At 52.2% G+C, this 16137-nt stretch overlaps 1 long non-coding RNA gene across 1 annotated transcript; it reads right to left on the bottom strand.

The window, feature by feature from the left end:
* Nucleotides 1-840: 840 nt before the first annotated feature.
* LOC132335777 (uncharacterized) lies at nucleotides 841-6954 on the bottom strand. The gene is made up of 3 exons (XR_009488729.1): nucleotides 6499-6954; nucleotides 5802-6241; nucleotides 841-1643 (listed from the first exon to the last, which is right to left on the bottom strand). It is a non-coding gene; the product is annotated as an uncharacterized LOC132335777 (long non-coding RNA).
* Between the last annotated feature and the right edge of the window lie 9183 nt (nucleotides 6955-16137).

The raw sequence follows: 16137 nt of genomic DNA on the forward strand, positions 1-16137 counted from the left end.
TCACTGATGCTATTTTTAGGTCCGCCAATTAATCCAGCTCCGTTTGAGCTGGATTAGAGATCACATACCCCCTTAATTATAGGTGTATAAACTCCAGACTGGCAGCTGTTTTGACATTCTCAGCTGGGAAATTTGCCCTAAACAGCCGTCCCCTCCCTGGTGTGGCAGGACTGGGGCCCGGGGCTCTGCCTGGGTGCCCATCTGCTGCCGTGGCACCGTGCCTGCTCCGGCTCTTGGACGCCTGCCCTGGGACACAGGTGCCAGGCAGAGTGAGCTGCCATGGGCTGCCTCCCTCTTTCTTCTTTTTTTGCTTTTTCTTTATCTTTTTTATTTATTTCTTTCCCCCTCTGTAGGAAATTCTCCCGGCTCCCCAGGCTTTTTCTTTCCGCTGAGGACATCTGCCAGGAGCGAGGAGGAGCCCGTGCCAATGTGCCTCCAGGGTGGGGTCTCCATGGGGGGCTGCTGGATGTGCCTGCCCCACACGATGGGCAGTGGGGGCAGCTCCTGGCACTGCCAGAATGGAGCCTCTGTGCAGGGATGCTGGCCTGGCATGGCTCGAGCTCCCACACCCAGCAGGGCCAGCCCATGAGGGGCTGCCCGTGGCACTGCTCTGTGCCCGTGGCACTGCTCTGTGCCCTTGGCACTGCTCTGTGCCCGTGGCACTGTTCTGTGCCCGTGGCTAGTGTGGGAGCCTGTGGGGCTGCTGTACATCTCAAACCATGCAGGGCACACAGGCAGTTCTGGACATGGTGGGTGACCCCACAGCTGCTGCTCTGGTGCTCCAAGGGTGGCACATTGCCCCTCTCCCTGCTGGGCACAGGGACACCCAAGTGAGGAGCTGCCTTTTTTATTTTCCTCTGGGTAGGGGAGATTTTAAAGCTGAACATCCATAGAATTGCCCATTTCAGATTGATGTCTTTCTGGCAGGAGCCCACTGACACCCAAAGCAAAGAGGAAACTTCAGAGAAAGTTCCTTGAGAACCCTCCCTGGGACGGGGCTGTATCCAGCCCAGAGGCAGGAGCTGTCACTGGAGACCACCCTGTGGCACCTCCAGCGTGTGGGGCAGGGCAGGACTGGATGCTCAGCCCCTGCTGTCACCGTCCCGATCCCAGCCGGGGCCGCTGCCAGGGCTCCGCCGCTGATCGTGGCTGGGGCAGGGGAGGTCCGGGCTGAGCCACACCTGAGCAGTGACACAATGCCCCGGCAGGCTGCGACAGTGCCACCCCTGTGCGAGGGTCCCGGCGGGTCCTGCTCCAGCTCTCCGTGGCTTTAATGCCCAGTGGTCATCTTAGTTCTTTTCTTTCCTGAGGCTGGACAAGAGCTGGCACAAACGCTGTTTGGTCCCAACAAACACTTCTTTGTTTCAGTGTGATATCAAATATTTTGAGCCGAGTGAACAAAGCACCCTCTCGCTGGAGCTCCCCCCCTCACTGTCTGGCAGTGTCAGCAGCATCAGCACAGGACAATCCTCTGTGCTTGTCCTGGGAATCTCACTGCACCTCTTGGATCACATTTAATTTTGTGTTTCTGTTGAAGTCTGGCACACTGCATCTCGTGGGACAGCTCAACGACCAGGCACAGGCTCCCAAAGGAGTTTTCCATTGAAGCTGCAGCCATCCACATCTACTCCTCCTGTTTTCCACTGCCCATTGGGGAAAAAGCCATGTTAGTGCTGCCAGTGCTGCCCTCGCAGGGAGAGGCTCAGGGCTGTGTTGGTGAGCCTGACTGCTGCCTTCAAGCAGAGCCCTTCCCTGGCACAAGGGCTCAGTGGGGAGCCCCCCTGCTGCAGGGCTTCCTGAGGGATGGTTTGGGAAGCCACAGCCCAGGGTGAGTGGTGAGGCTGGAATGAGCTCATGTCTCAAGTCAGCTCTGCAGCTGCCCAGGACAGGCCAGCTCTCCCAGCTGGCAGTGACATCCCGGGGGTGCCAGAGGAGCCCTGGGACACTCTGGGGCCCAAGCAGGAGGCACAGGGACAGGCACACACTGCTGCCAGCTTCTGCTCCTCAGCAGAGAGCTGGGAAGGAAACATGAGGATTTCCTGAGCTGGTCTGACCATCAATGCCTGGGCAAAGCATCAGTCCCACCTGTGTCTTCACAGAGCTGTTCAGAAAGAAACACGTGTCTGGCAGGGGTCAGGAAGGGGAAAGTGGGGGTACCTGCTTTTGTGGGCTTTGGGAACTCATGAAAGCTTTGGTGGAGCTCTGGGAGAAGGCTTTTAGGCTGTTCTGATCCAACCCCCGGCTCTGAGATGCAGGGGCTGCTTCTCTTTGGTGGGTACCAGGCTTTTGTTGCCACGGGCAGTTGAGCAACTGCGGGAAGGTTGGAGCAGGGGGGTTGGAGCAGGGGGGTTGGAGCAGGGGGGTTGGAGCAGGAAGGTTTCTGTCTGACAGAGGTTTCCCAGAGTGACTCACAGGGCAGCAATTCTGCCCATCCTCATCCCACTTCCAGGACATACCTGTGGTGGATTCCTGAGGCACCAAAACCATCCCCCAGAGAGAGCATTGTGAGATATCACTGTGAATCACCCCAGGGTGTGAGGGGTTGTCTGGGTGTCCCTGTGCCCACGCCCAGGGCTGGACCACTGTAGAACAGCTCTGCCAGCTGAGAATTGAGCAATGGGGCAACAAACCAGAGGCTCAAATCCTCCTGCCTCTGTGCCATCCATCCTTTATCACAGCCCATGACTGCTCTGTGCTAATAATGAGGAAATCAAGGGGGGGAAGTGAATTTACAAATCTTTGCAGGGGGAGCTGTACAAATCCTAAAACTTCATCTCACCATAGTGACCAGCACCAGCCAGTCCTGATCAGGTCCAGCCCCTGGAGGACTTGGATGCTGCTCACAGCACTCAGAGCCATCCAAATTCCTCTTGTCCACTGCCAACACAGTGGAGAAACCCCCTGTGAGGTGAGAGAGGCCCTGCCAGCCCACTCTGATACCTTCAAGTTCTCTCAATAGCCAGCAGGAGCCACAATTAATGTCTGCTGCAATTTCTTCATTATCATAATGACAGTGCTCAGCAAAATACATGGGAGGCACAGAGGGTGACACCCAGATGCTGGAACCATACGATGCCACATGGAAAATCATGGCCTGGTGTAAAAACCCAGCTTTTCTTTGGTACAGCTGCCTCTGCATAATGCCCTGGTAATTTATCAGTGGATGGCATCTGGTTCTTTCCTGTCATTCTTCGACTTCTAGACAACCATAATCTCAAGTGTCTTAATAATAACACAGACCTGCCAGACAGGGGAGGAGGGACGATGGAAAGGGGGTGGGGAGAAAAATTGCTCCTTTTGTGCTGTACTACCCAAATTAGAGGGGAAAACCAGAAAAAGGGAAGCCTGGTGGGGGACTGGCGGGGGTGGGGTGGCACTGCAGGTCCTGGAGGAATCGCCATGGGGGCACCTTGCAGAAGCCATTGCTTTGGTATCCAGGTCTGGAAGGGCTTCCAGGCATTTGCTCTTCCTGGGGCAAATTTCCCTGGGTGGCTTTAAAGAAAACCATTTGGCTGAGGGTGAAATTTGAGTGTGTGCACAGCAGTGGTGTGTGCAGGGTGACACCAGCCTGCAGCCTGGCTGCACAGGGTGGAGGGACAATTCCAGGTCCTGCAGTGGCTCCATGGCAAGAAGTGTTTAAAAGGGTTGGAGATGGGACCTTTGCCTTGGAGCTCTTCAGCCATACTGCTGGATCCTGCAAAGCTGTGCCAGTGCCAAGCTGCCCTGGTGTTCCTGTCACAGAGAGCTCTCCTGGTACTTCTTTCCCACTCCCTGGTGGAGTGCCTGGGCTGTGACACCTACAGCAGTTGTGGGGTGCCTGAGGGTGGGCAGGCCAGTCCTGGTGTGCTGGGGGTGTGAGGAGCCAAGTCAGCCCCAAGTCTGGGAACATGAAATATCTGCACGTCCAACACGTCATTGCCCCACGTGTGTTACCTCCTGGTGCACTCCCGTGGGAATCAGGGGAAATTCCTGGGGTAGGACTGAGCCCTGTGAGTGAGTGACTCTGCAGGGCCAAATCTACACCTGGGTTACACGGCTGTAACTCACAGGTGTAACTCACTGACACCACGGGGCTGGGTCAGACTTGCTTCAGATCGAGTCTGGGGGATGGAGCAGTGCCCGGTGCTGATGGGGGCATGGTGGTGACACGGTGGGGACACGGTGGTGGCCCAGCCCCTACCCACCCCCAGCACACTCTGGGGCCCCGCAGGGGCTGTGGGATGCAGGCAGATGGGATGCGGGATGTGGGATGTGGGATGCGGGATGTGGGATGTGGGATGTGGAATGTGGGATGCAGGATGCGGGATGTAGGATGCGTGATTCGGGATGTGGGATGTTGGATGCGGGCCGTGGCAGGCTGCCTGCTGCCACCACGAGATGGCGAGCGAAGGAGCCTCTTGGCAGGGCTGTCCCGGGAAAGGGGCTCGGCTCCCGGAGGCACGGGACGGCTCAGCCGGGTTTCCCGGAGCCAGGGATGAGAGCAGCGTGGGGAGCACGTACGGGCACATCCACAGCCAGGCTGGCGGGAACGAGGATGCTCCAAGTTTTCCAAGCAGGATTCGGGAGAGCGTGGCAACACATCCCGCGCTGCTCATAGCCCTGGCCACCCCGATGTTCTGAAGGGCCAGGGAAGGGTGGCTGCCTGCTCCCCCCTCCATCCCCTCTGCTGCCAGGATAACCCACTGCAGCTGGGGGAGTGGGGCAGAGCCAGGCACGAGGGGTGAACGAGGGGCACCTGGAGGGTGGGCAGGCCCTGAAATGAGGGGCAGGAGCAGGAGCCCTGGCTGGGAGTTGCATGGGGAGCAGGAGGGAGGGATTTTCCTGGCCCTGATGGAGAGTGCTGCTGTGTGGAGGTGAGTGTTGGGGCCATGTCTGCCTGGGGATGGGGAGGCTCTGAGCAAGCCCCGTTTCAGTGAGGTGGGGAAGATGAGCAGGATGATCAGCAGGATGATGGAGACCAGCAGGGCTGAAGTCTTGCTCATCTGATTATTGTTGTGACTCCTTCCTGCCCTGCCCTGCTTCTGTACATGCACACAGGTCCCAGCCTTTGGGCCCTGGGGCTCTGTTCCTGCCTGGATTTGAGCTGGCAGGAGGGATTGGGCCATCCCTGAGAGTGGTTCCCATCTGCCCCAGTCTGCAAAAGGGTCAGCAAAGCTGCTTCCCCCTGGATATTTCTGCTGGGAAAGTTTCCTGTGGAAGTCAGCTCAGAGCTCCACAGGGAGAGATGTCTGCAGGGACTAAAGGGGCTTCTTGTTAAATATGTGCACACAGGATGGGTATGTGAGCTCTGGGAACAGCTCCCCAGTCCTGGGCATGGGTGGCAGTGGCACAGCTGCCATTCAGCAGGCTCTGGCTGCTCTGTGACCTCCAGAGCCAAGCCTGGGGCAGCAGAGCCCCCTCACCTGCAGCAGCACAGCAGTGACTTTTCTGCTCTGTCGAGACAAATGAGGGTGGTTATAAGAGCCACTTTGTGGAGGGGAGTGTGTGAGTGCCCCAACACACACAGCCAGTGCCCCTCCCAGGGCACCCTGACCTGCAGACCTGTTTTCACAATTTGTGCCTGTCCAGAGTATCTTGGGGTTTTTTTTCTTGGGGCTTTTTTTTGTGGTTTTTTTTTTTTTTAATTTTGTGTCCAGAATTTCTGGTTGGTTTGTCCTTTTAAGATAGGAGGGGAGTAGAGAGACGTGTTATTTTGCCCTGCTTTCTCTGTTTGCACAGCAAGAGATAAGCCCCATATTATGTAAACAATCAGACAATTTGTGCTGAATTGGATCTGTTGGTGCTAACTGGGACAGCTTTACCTTGGGAGGGTGCCTGGGTGGGAGGAGATCCCTGGCTGGAATGAGTGCAGATGATGCCAATTTCACCTTGGAAATGAAGTCTTCTCAGGCTTGCATCAAACTCTTGGGCAGGAATCCAGAGGTGAGGCACCTCTGTGCTGTGTCCCGTGAGGTTCCTGGGTTAGACCTGGATTCCAGAAGGGCTCCATGGGCATGGCAGCTTGGTGCTCGTGGCAGCTGAGGCACAGAACCAGCTCTGCTGGTGTGCTGGGGAGCTCAGCCTCCTGTGAAGGTTTAGGCTCATGCAGACTGTGCCAAGAGCAGGTTTGTGGCTGGACACTGAAGTCCCAGCAGTGTGGTCCCTCCTGAACAGCTGCACACTCAGGTGTTCACAGGGGGGCTTCTGGCACCACCCTGAACCTGTCTTCAGTGGTTACCTGAAACACTCTCTGAAAATGTACCTGTAAAACAAAAAGCAGCCAGTTACAGAGCCCCCAGACCCTGCTGGCTTTCGTGCAGAGTTGAGAGCAAGTGGCCCAAGCCAGCCAGTGCAGGGTCTGTCCTGGCTAGGTGGGCACAGCTCCTGTGGAGGGACTCTGTGCTGCTCTGGGCCCCAGCTGCTGGCCTGGCCTGGAGGGTGTTCTGCTCTCTGCTGGAGGCACAGGTGTCCTGGCAGCCTTCTGAACCCCTGCACAGTCCTGTGCACCACCAAACTCACCTGGGGCAGCGTGTGCAGTGGTTGGTCTCCTTTGGGGCTGCACTCCCCCAGTTCTGTGCCACCCCTGAGCACACAGGCAGCAATCCTGGGAAGGATCTGATGTGTTAGGAAGCATTTCCCAATGTGTCTTCAGTGCATGGACTAACAGGTGCTTGCAGGCTCTGCTTGCATTTCTTTCTTCCTAAGAAGCTTTCAGCTGGCTGCCTGTCCCTGCTCCCCACAGCCTGAGCCAGCCCTGCCCCTTCCCTCTCCCTGGCCCCCTCCAAACCCAGACCCCCACTAAAACCAGCTGGTTTTGCTCTTGGGGCAGTGGGAGCTCATGGGCTGGGGTGCTGCTGGATGCTTTGCTTCTCCAGGATTGCTCTGCAGCCCCTGCTCACCCAGCACAGCCCCTCTGATTTCTGCCAAGCTGGCACAGCCTGCCCTGGCAATCTGCAGGAAGGGCTGAGCACAAACAAAGTCGATGTGTCCGTGGGTGTGCTGAGCAAGCGGCGTGTGCTGCCCTCTGGGAGCAGTGTTTACCCTGCCGGCAGGGCTGCCCTGTGCACACAGGTGAAATGTTCCTGGAGCAAAGTGCAGCCCGGGCAGCAGGAGTCCAGCGCTGGGACAACAAACACATTACACCAGCAGCGAGCTGGAGCTGCATTCCTCAGTGTTTGTGCTCGGTGTGGGGGTCCCTGGGATGGAGGGGGAGCTGCCAAGGGGCCCCTTCTCTTCATTAAAAATAGTTAGGCTTTATCAGGTTCAGCACTAATTAACCACAGGGATAAAGTCACTTGTTTTAGAGCTGCCTCTTTCCTGGAGCTGCTGATTGAATTTTTGCGGTCAGTCTTGTATTCACCTCTTTTGGCACTGATTTGCCATCCTGATGGAAGGGCTGGATGAGAGGGACCTTGGGAGGGCTCTGGTCTGGTCTCTGAGCTGCTGCCAGGGCTCTTTTGGGTCAGCTGTGTCTTGTCCTGGACATGTCCAAGGACAGAGCCTCCTCAGCCTCTCAGGCAGCCTCAGTGCATTGCACCAAGCCTCCAGGGGAAGCTCTCCTGGTGTTCACCCAGGCACATCCCTGGCACACAGGGCGTGGGCTCTGCTCTCCCAGCCCTGCCAGCCCCTCTCCCTGCTCCCACCTCGGCAGCAGCTGCAGGGAGCAGCCTGGTGGGTCTGGGGCTTGCCTGTGAGACACGTGTTTTTCCAAAGAAATACATATTTCCATAAAAAACAAACACTGCTGACTTGGGTCAGCCCTGAGCTCTGCTCAGCCCCTTCCTCTCAGGTAGGAGGCTGCAGATGTTCCACGGCTGGGAAATGAAACCTGCCCTGAGAGGAAATGCCTTCCTGGTCCCTAGCTGGGAAGCCTGAACTCTGCTGTCCTTTTTTGAAACATTTATTTTTTAAATGTGGCTCATCCACCATTTTGGCTGGAGCTGGACTGGTGAATACTCCTGGGAAATGGAGTTTGGATCTGAACAATTCCTCTGTGAGCTCTGGAGGGGTGGTGGATCTTTATCTCTCTTCAGTCTCCCCTGGCAACATCTATTTACAAGCGGCTGAAATAGTTACTTCACCCTGGTCTTTTGTTTTGTTTCATTGGAAACCAATATTTTGGCCATGTCAAGGCTTGAATTCTTTTGTGGCAAGTTTAATCCAGGTTTGATGGCTTGCTCTGCTCCCAGAGGTAGAAAACCAAATAGAAATAAATACAGGGAAGGAACTGATGAGATGTAAAAGAAACTGGGGTGGGAGGAAAAAACCCCAAAAAGTGAAGTATCAGCAATTTGGCAGAAAGCTTTTTTTTTTTTTTAATATGACTTATGAGACTTTATGAATCTCTGTTTAAAAAGGAGGGAGATGGTGTCAAAGCCTTTGGTGGCACAGCCAGATCACGAAGGAAATTCTCACTGACTGAAGGATTTGGGGGTTTCTGTGCACAACTGACAGGGATTAGTCCATCCTGCAGGCTGGGGATGTTCCTGAATTCTGTGCTTTTCCTCCCGGCTGGTGGCAGCAGCAGGGACAGTTTTGATGGGAGTTGTCACCTCCAGCCTGCAGTGATGGGGACCTCAGTGGTGGGACTGGCTTGTGGTGCCCACGTCTCTCTTGCCTCTGAGTTTTGTGACCTAACAGCATCCTCACCCAGAGCCAGCCTGGGGGGAGGCTGCTTCCCTGGGGTCTGCCACCTGTCCCTGTGCCTCCAAGCATGACTCTGGGTGCCTCTTTTTCTTCCCAGCTGCTCTGTCTCACCTCTTTTGAGCATAAGTTCTCTGGACAAGGAGCTTTTGATGGAGGAGGGAGGTTATGGCTCTATTTGTGCCTGGGGGTGCTGCTATTTCAAACAGCCAGAGCAGAATTTTTGCTGGAGCTGAGCAGCCTCTGCCCAAGTAGGTATTTGTTTGTTTGGGAGCCTGGAGGGGAATTTCACTTGCTGCCTTATCAGCCTTATCTGCTTCTGCCCTGAAGCCAAAGTGGTGACGAGTGTTTTCTACTCATTTATCTGTGTACCTGCCTTAGTGATTGGCCAGAAGGGATGGTGGATACTGTAGATCTTCAAACAAATCACTTTCTTCCAATATGCATAATTTACTAGGTCATACAAGGAATCAATGCTACCAGATTGCTTATCAGCCTGGGTAGGGCACTGCTGCTCCCCACGCAAATCTAAGCAGGATCTCTTGGAAAGCTTTTATCTGGGATTGATTTTCAGCTCAGATAGGCATTATCTGCACCAAATAAATGGGGTTTGCCCTGTAACCCATGGTGATGCTATAGACAGGGCAGCCAAAATAAGGCCAGGCAGAGGGCCAGTTTGCATTTGCCCCTGGGGCTGGGCTGTGCAGGCTGCAGAGCCGGGTCTGTGAGCAGCTGGGTCCTGCTGGGCTGCTCCAACCTGCCTTCCAGTGCCTCATCCCCTGACACTGCCCTGCCACCTCCCTCCAGCCCTCAGCCCACCTGGAAAAGGGTTGTCTTCCCCTTCTCCTTCCCCCAAGCCCATATGGGTGCAGCCCCCAGAGGCACCATGAGCTACCAGAGCTCAGGACAGTTCCTCCTCTTCCTCTTATTCCTCTTCCTCCTCCCTTCCCCCGGTGCCAAGGGGCTAGGGGAGTCTGAGCCCCCCATCCCACCTCCACCATCTTGCCCTGTGTCTGGCAGCACATCCTTGGCCCTGACACAGGATAACCTGGCCTAAATAATGGATTCTTACAAGAGCTGATCTCACCGTGCAGATCATTTTGCTGGCTTTGTAAAGTTAATCAGTTTACATGCTGCCGTTGGGTCAGGAAAGCTCCGTTTACCTTAAATAATTAATCAAGATCAATTAAACACGGGGTAATTGTGAAGAACAGCAAAAGGCAGGATGACCCTCATTTCTTCCCCTTCTTTATCATGTTTAGACAACCCAGTGAGCAGCAGATCTTGCAGAGCTTGGGCAGTGAGAGAGTAACTTACATTTATGTCTGTGATGACAGCTCTGTCCCGAAGGTTTGACCTAATTACTGCGTCTTGTCTCGACTTCTGTCTGGGAGTTATTGTTGCTGTCATTGTGGCAAATGCAGCTAATGAAAACCTCCAGTGGTTCCATTAAAATATCAGCCTGCTGAGTTGGCTCTGCTGTGCAAGTGCAAATGGATGTTTCTGAATTTCTGAATTTTTTTGGTGGCTTATCACATCACTTTGAAATTATCCTCCAAGAGTTCTAATGAGTATTTTGTTTGGGTGAGTAAGACCAAAGAAGAAACTTCTTGAAAATAATTCTATCATGTACTTGATAATTTTAAAAAGTCAATACCCCCTAAGAGGAAACTGAAATGCCTCTCATGTAGGAGAACATTACAGAGGCTGAGAGTTTTGGCCCTTTTAGTTGATCTTGGAGCTGCTTGGACATAACTTACAGTAGTTTATACAGATATTTCTTGAGCTGTTTATTGCATAAATAAGTTGGTGGAACATGGTAGCAGCCAGTACAGAAACTGGTAGAAAGGGGCATGGTATGTCCCAGTGACAGAGCTTCCAAGAAGCCCTCAGGAGGGAGCTGGGGGCTGCAGGGCCACTGCAGGATGTTCCTGGAAAGAGCTTGCTTCTTTCACTTCCACTGAGTTACAAAACTTGTTTTTCTGTTCTGAGAATCATCAGCACAAAGGGACCATAAAGAGTTTGAAAGGACTTCCCTTGGCTCACTTGGAAGGAAGCTCTTTGTGGTGAACTGGCAAATGCCTGCTGGTGGCTGGCTCCTCCCAGGGCTGGAGCAGGATCAGGTGAGGGTTTCCAGGCCTCTTACCTGGTGTGAGAAGGGCTTTAGGATGGTAATCTCTGGTCCTGACTTCAGGAAGAACAAGTCCCTGGGGACTCAGTGATCTTAAAGATCTTTTCCAGCCTGAATGATTCTATGGCAGGCTTTGAGAGCAACACAGACAAGATATTGTAAAATGGGATCTTTTTTCCAAATGGGAGACTCCCAAAGAAATGAAACTAAATAGCTAATTGCTCAAAAAGGTATGCTCAGAGTTGGACAGGCTGGACATGAATTACTGCTCTAAAGCAATCTCTTGCTACCCTTCAGTCTCATGGAGCCTGACTGTGGTCTGTTGTGACAGTTTTGCTTATCCTTTGTCCTCAAAAATGGCATTTTTATATGTATACGTCTAGAGATGATACATTATGAAAAGAATTCTGCAGTGATAGCTCAGTGTTCTTTCTGCTTCTGATGGGGAAATTGCAGAGGGTGTTCTTGGCTGTAATTCCTGGAGATCAACACGTTAATGAAGCAGCCAATGAACTTTGGGTTGCATGTTGCAATGTCCTCGGGCTGTAGCACTTATCTGGATTACTCTTCAGAGGACCCCTGTCCTGTCTGCTCCACAGGGAGGTTCACGGAACAGCCCATAAATCCTCTGCAATGCACACCAAGGATTTTGTTTTAATTTATAATCCACCCCGAGCCGCAGGACACTGCTTACTTGCTGTTGCTGTGGTGCCTTGCTGCACTGACATAACCTGTGTGTGATGGGCACTGGGATCTCTCCAGGCAATTGTGGCTCCCCTGCAGCCTGAGCCCCTTTCCAGCAGCACAGCACCAAGTCTAACATGCCCAAGGACTGGAAATATTTATGCTACAAGGACTCCTGGGCTGAGTGTGGCTGCTGTTTGTCCCTGTTTGTTTTGCACACTGTGCAACAGCACAATTTCCTGAATTGCTCCTGAATTTCAGGAGTGTCAATACTGGGAGGAATCTGGTTCTGCACACAGGCAGGCTGCAAACCTTCTGGTAACAACAAAACCTCCACAATCACTGACCCACTTTGTTCAGAGGGGTTGTACTCTTTCTCTGAGGTGCTTTGGAGGTTCAGGGGTAAGGGAGTACTTAGCACTACAACCAGAGGCTTGGGGGAGGAGAACAGGCAGTGTTGGGAGCCCTGGGTGACAGCAAAGAGTTAACTTGCACCACTGGTTGCATGACAGCCCCCAGCTGTCTGTGCCTTCCCCTCCAGCACTTTTCTCCATTATTTCATCAAAGCAACAGGCATGGTTTTAATTTTCCATGACTTGCTTATGAAATATGATCCTCGCTGTAATAAAGAAATGATTTGGTTTGAAATGGATACATAAGAAATCAATTTCCTATTTTTAAATTAGGTGGGATTAACAATGAAGCAAACAATAAGCAGAGCAATGGGGGGAGAAGGATGGGAGAAAGACCCAGCAGCCCCCAGTGAGGACTGGCTGCACTTGGACGTGTTAAACTGCATTTGTTAATGCAATTTAACAGGTCCAAGCTTCACCAAGGCAGCCACAGCTGTAGGAGTTCTTGCAGTGTATACTCCTTTTATGCTTTAAAATCATGATGCTTGGAATATTGCTGGAGATTCATTACTTCCCTTCTGCCTGGCAATGACATTTAGGGTGCAACATGATTTCTGTTCAAATTCATAGTTAAAAAACTTGGCACCATCATAAATGTCTTGGGAGCAGGGCCCTCCTGCTGTGCCTGCAGCAGGGACAGCGTCCAGCAACCACCCTCACCTGGGCCAGGAGACTGGGAGGTGCTCTCCAGCAACTGGAACAGAAGAAGCTCCCAGCTTCCACTGTCTAAGGGTGTAGCTGTATGTGAGAGCTGCTTGTTTGGAGATGGAGCAGCGATGTGACACAGCCTGCAGGGAGGTTTGTAGCTGTCATTGCTAGAAACCATCTGGTCCCTCTCCTTTACCTTCCTCCTACTGAGCAGTGCAGCCTGGGGACCCCCAGGCCAGGCGGTTGCCAGCAGTCCCACAGCCCTGCACAAGACTAATCAGCCCAGTCACCTTCCTGGCAGATCTCTGCACTGTGTCCCTGAAAAGAAAGCACTTTCCAGTCCTTGCAGTGGAGAATATTCCCAGTGCCTGGTAATGCTGTGCTGGTGTGCCACGTGCTCCACCTCTGCTGGCAGAGCAGCCCATCTGGTGAGGCCCATTGGAGGCTCTGAGGGGCACAGGGATTAACCTTTAGCCTCTCAGGATGCTCTCTGTGTTGTTTCACCCCCCGGGTTCCCTGGGAAACTCACCTCCCGTGCAGCACAAAGCGGGCACGGTGCTTGCAGGGCACGTGCAGGGGGCCTTTGGGCTGCCCAGTCACAGATATCTGCCCTGGGACACAGGTCCTTGGAGCTGCAGGAGTCTTGGGAGGCAGATTGCCCTTTAGACCTTGGACTGCAGACGGCTGCTCCAGGCTCCTGCCAAGCCGCAGCGAGCGCTGCCGGCGTGTTTGTGCTGTTGACAGATGTGCTGTTCCTCTGCTGTCCTGAGTGTGCAGGGAGCTCAGGGATCACAGTGTCCCTGGAGCTGTCAGCTTGGGGAGTTTTGGGGGTGGGGAGTGGTCCTGAGGGTACCGAGCCTGTCTGAGTCTGTCCCCCTCAGCAAATCACCAATCTGCAGCGGGGACTTGCCAGAGCTGCTCTTCTGGTGCCAGCGACTCGTCCTGGCCCAGCTCCACACTTGTGCTAAGTGGCTTTGGAGCTGCCCCAGGGGTCTGTCACGGGTTGGAATTAAGAGTTGCATTTGGCTGGCTGGTCTGTCTTTCCTTCCTGGATGCAATTGCTTTTTTTAGCTTATCTTGGTTCTGCATGGGTCTGTGAGTTCCTGCTGAAGTCTCTAACAAGATTTGTATGGTGGCTTCTTTTTCCTCCGAGCAATCATAATTTGGCCAGAAATAAATGTCTGCAGAAATCTTTTTAAAGTCTCTCCCTCATGTAGGTTTCTGCAGCCTTCTTAAGAGACAAGCCGTAAAAACTGATGGGACTTTTGGAAATGCTTGGTGGGACTTCTAGGACTGGGCAGAAGTCCAAACAATTTCTTGTAATCTTCTCCACATAGATCTGTTATTGCTGGGGCAGGTACCAGATGCATTATCACTACTAATCTCCTTCAAGGGTGGAGGGGGTGCCTGAGTGTAGATAACTACGATGAAATAGAGCCAGATTTCTGTCTTTATAGAATAAAGACCAAGAAAACGCCACAGAATCCAAGGCTTGCTTCTACTTATTAGTGTCAGAAGGCTATTGTTTTTGTACTCTAAGACCACCACTCAACCCACAGCTCTCTAACAGCCTCCCCCTCCCTTCCCCAACTCTTGTCCTAGTTTAAATTTATGCCTAATTTATAGCTCCTTTTTTTTTTCCTATTGGTTGCTTCTGAAGCTTGACCTAACTGCTGGTAGTACCACTTTGATAGGCAAAACCAGGCTGAATGTGGGGGTTTTGCTGGGGTTTGCTTTTGTGCAGATTCTTTTGGACACCACCAAAGCTCTGCTGTCCAGCTCCACTATCCTGGCCGTGTGGCTCTCCATGAAGTTGTTATTTAAGGCCATCCAGGGACTGAGGTGGAACAAAAGAACAAAAGTCCAGGCACACTTACCCTAGCCTGGGCAGACCTGAGTGAGCTACAGGAAAAGAAACAGGGGAGTCAGGGTGCTCAGTGAGGGTCAAGGCAGAAGCTCCCCATGGGTCTCACCACCTTTCTGGCTCCTGCCAGCAGGAATAACTCCTGGGAGAGCTGTACCTCTCATGATCCCACGTCATTCAAAGGCACCCCACTTCCACAGCATTACTGGACATGGAGGGTGATGTTGTTCACTCTGTGGGTGGGAATTTATCTCCATGTCCCTCGCAAGGCTCTGCTGGTTTCCCAGCCAGCTGAATTGCCATCGTCTTGTAGCTTTGGGTTTCGGTCTCTTTCCAGCCTTGGATAAATTTAAAGCTGCTATTCATAGCTGCTCTCAGGATCTGGAGCTCCAGAACACCATGGGAAGTTTCTCATCTGTTCAGGAAGACACAGATAAATATAGTGATGGTTTCCAGTGGGTAAAGTGAGGTTTTGTTGTTCTATTCACGTTCAGAGCTGGCATTTGTGCTGTTGCTGTGCCACCATGGTGACAGGCCCTTTCTAGGATTTCTGATGAGATGGGAAGGATGACAAGTTCAGACTATCAGTTCAGTTTAAAGACCACAAATCTATACACAGCAGGGGTAAGATCTATTTATTGTGAGCCTAGGAGCTATTTTCTGTGGAGGATGAGCTTGGTTTGTGCTGGAGAACAGCTGTTTATCAGGATCAAGTTTCTGGGAGGGACTGTTCCTTGGCCATCTCAACCTGGGAAATGGCCTTGTGATGCTTTACAAGAAAAGGAACAGAAACTACATTTTTGGTTCAAAAAAAGAACAAAACCAACAAAAATGAAATGCAGCAGTTTATAAAGGGATTTTTTAGATGAATAAAAGGCATTGAGGCTGCAAAAAAAAAAAAAAAAAAAAAAAAAACCAGCACAAAAACTTTGATATGTTCCTTTGGGAGGATTAAACCAGATGTTTTCCATTTTCCAATGGCCAGCATCTGACATTGCCAAAGAAGACACAAAGAACATTTCTGGGATGTGTATTAGAAAAAGTTCTGCTTGCAGCTTATCAGCTTGAAGGAAAACTGAAGGCAGAATCATCTCAGCATCATGTCTGGTCACATTTACACTGGAGAAAAGGCATAGCAAGAAGCACCAGTGTGAGGAGGAGCAAAATAAATTTCAAGGTGATTCTCGCTGATGGCATCAAAGGCAGAACAAAGCCCTCTACACTGGGTAGAGACAACTCAGAGGTCTTTTTACAGCCTCTTGCAGCAAAGGCACCATAACCATGCTTTTGTTTGCAAGGATCAGGCACAGCCTGAATTTTGCATATTAATATATGTGGATTTCTGCAATTTGCCCACAAAATCCTTCTCTAGTAAAGTTTTGCAGCCAACATACCCATGGTGGCTGCAGAATGCAGGAAAGGAATACAATGGCAATTAGGGTTTTTTCCTTTCCCATTCTCCCCACCTAGCTGTTTTGCATGAGGACACACAGATGGGGCAGGACGTGGTTTGGACTCTCAGTGAGGGGGATTTGCCAACACTCATTTGACCAACGTGCCCTTTTGTACTGCTGAGGTTAAACCTCTGCCAGAAATGTCCTCCATGATCAACACTAACAATTACTAATTTGGAGTTTAGAGTGCTCTGCTCTGCCATCCATAGCAGCATTCCCACAGTCTTCCAGCCAGGTACATCTCTAGTTACAATAATTGTCTTTCAGTTGGGGAGCTGACTGACTATACTGCCGCAAGTATGGAATAAATCATGTTACTAT

This window comes from Haemorhous mexicanus, chromosome 18 (genome assembly GCF_027477595.1).
Source record: "Haemorhous mexicanus isolate bHaeMex1 chromosome 18, bHaeMex1.pri, whole genome shotgun sequence".
NCBI lineage: Eukaryota > Metazoa > Chordata > Aves > Passeriformes > Fringillidae > Haemorhous > Haemorhous mexicanus.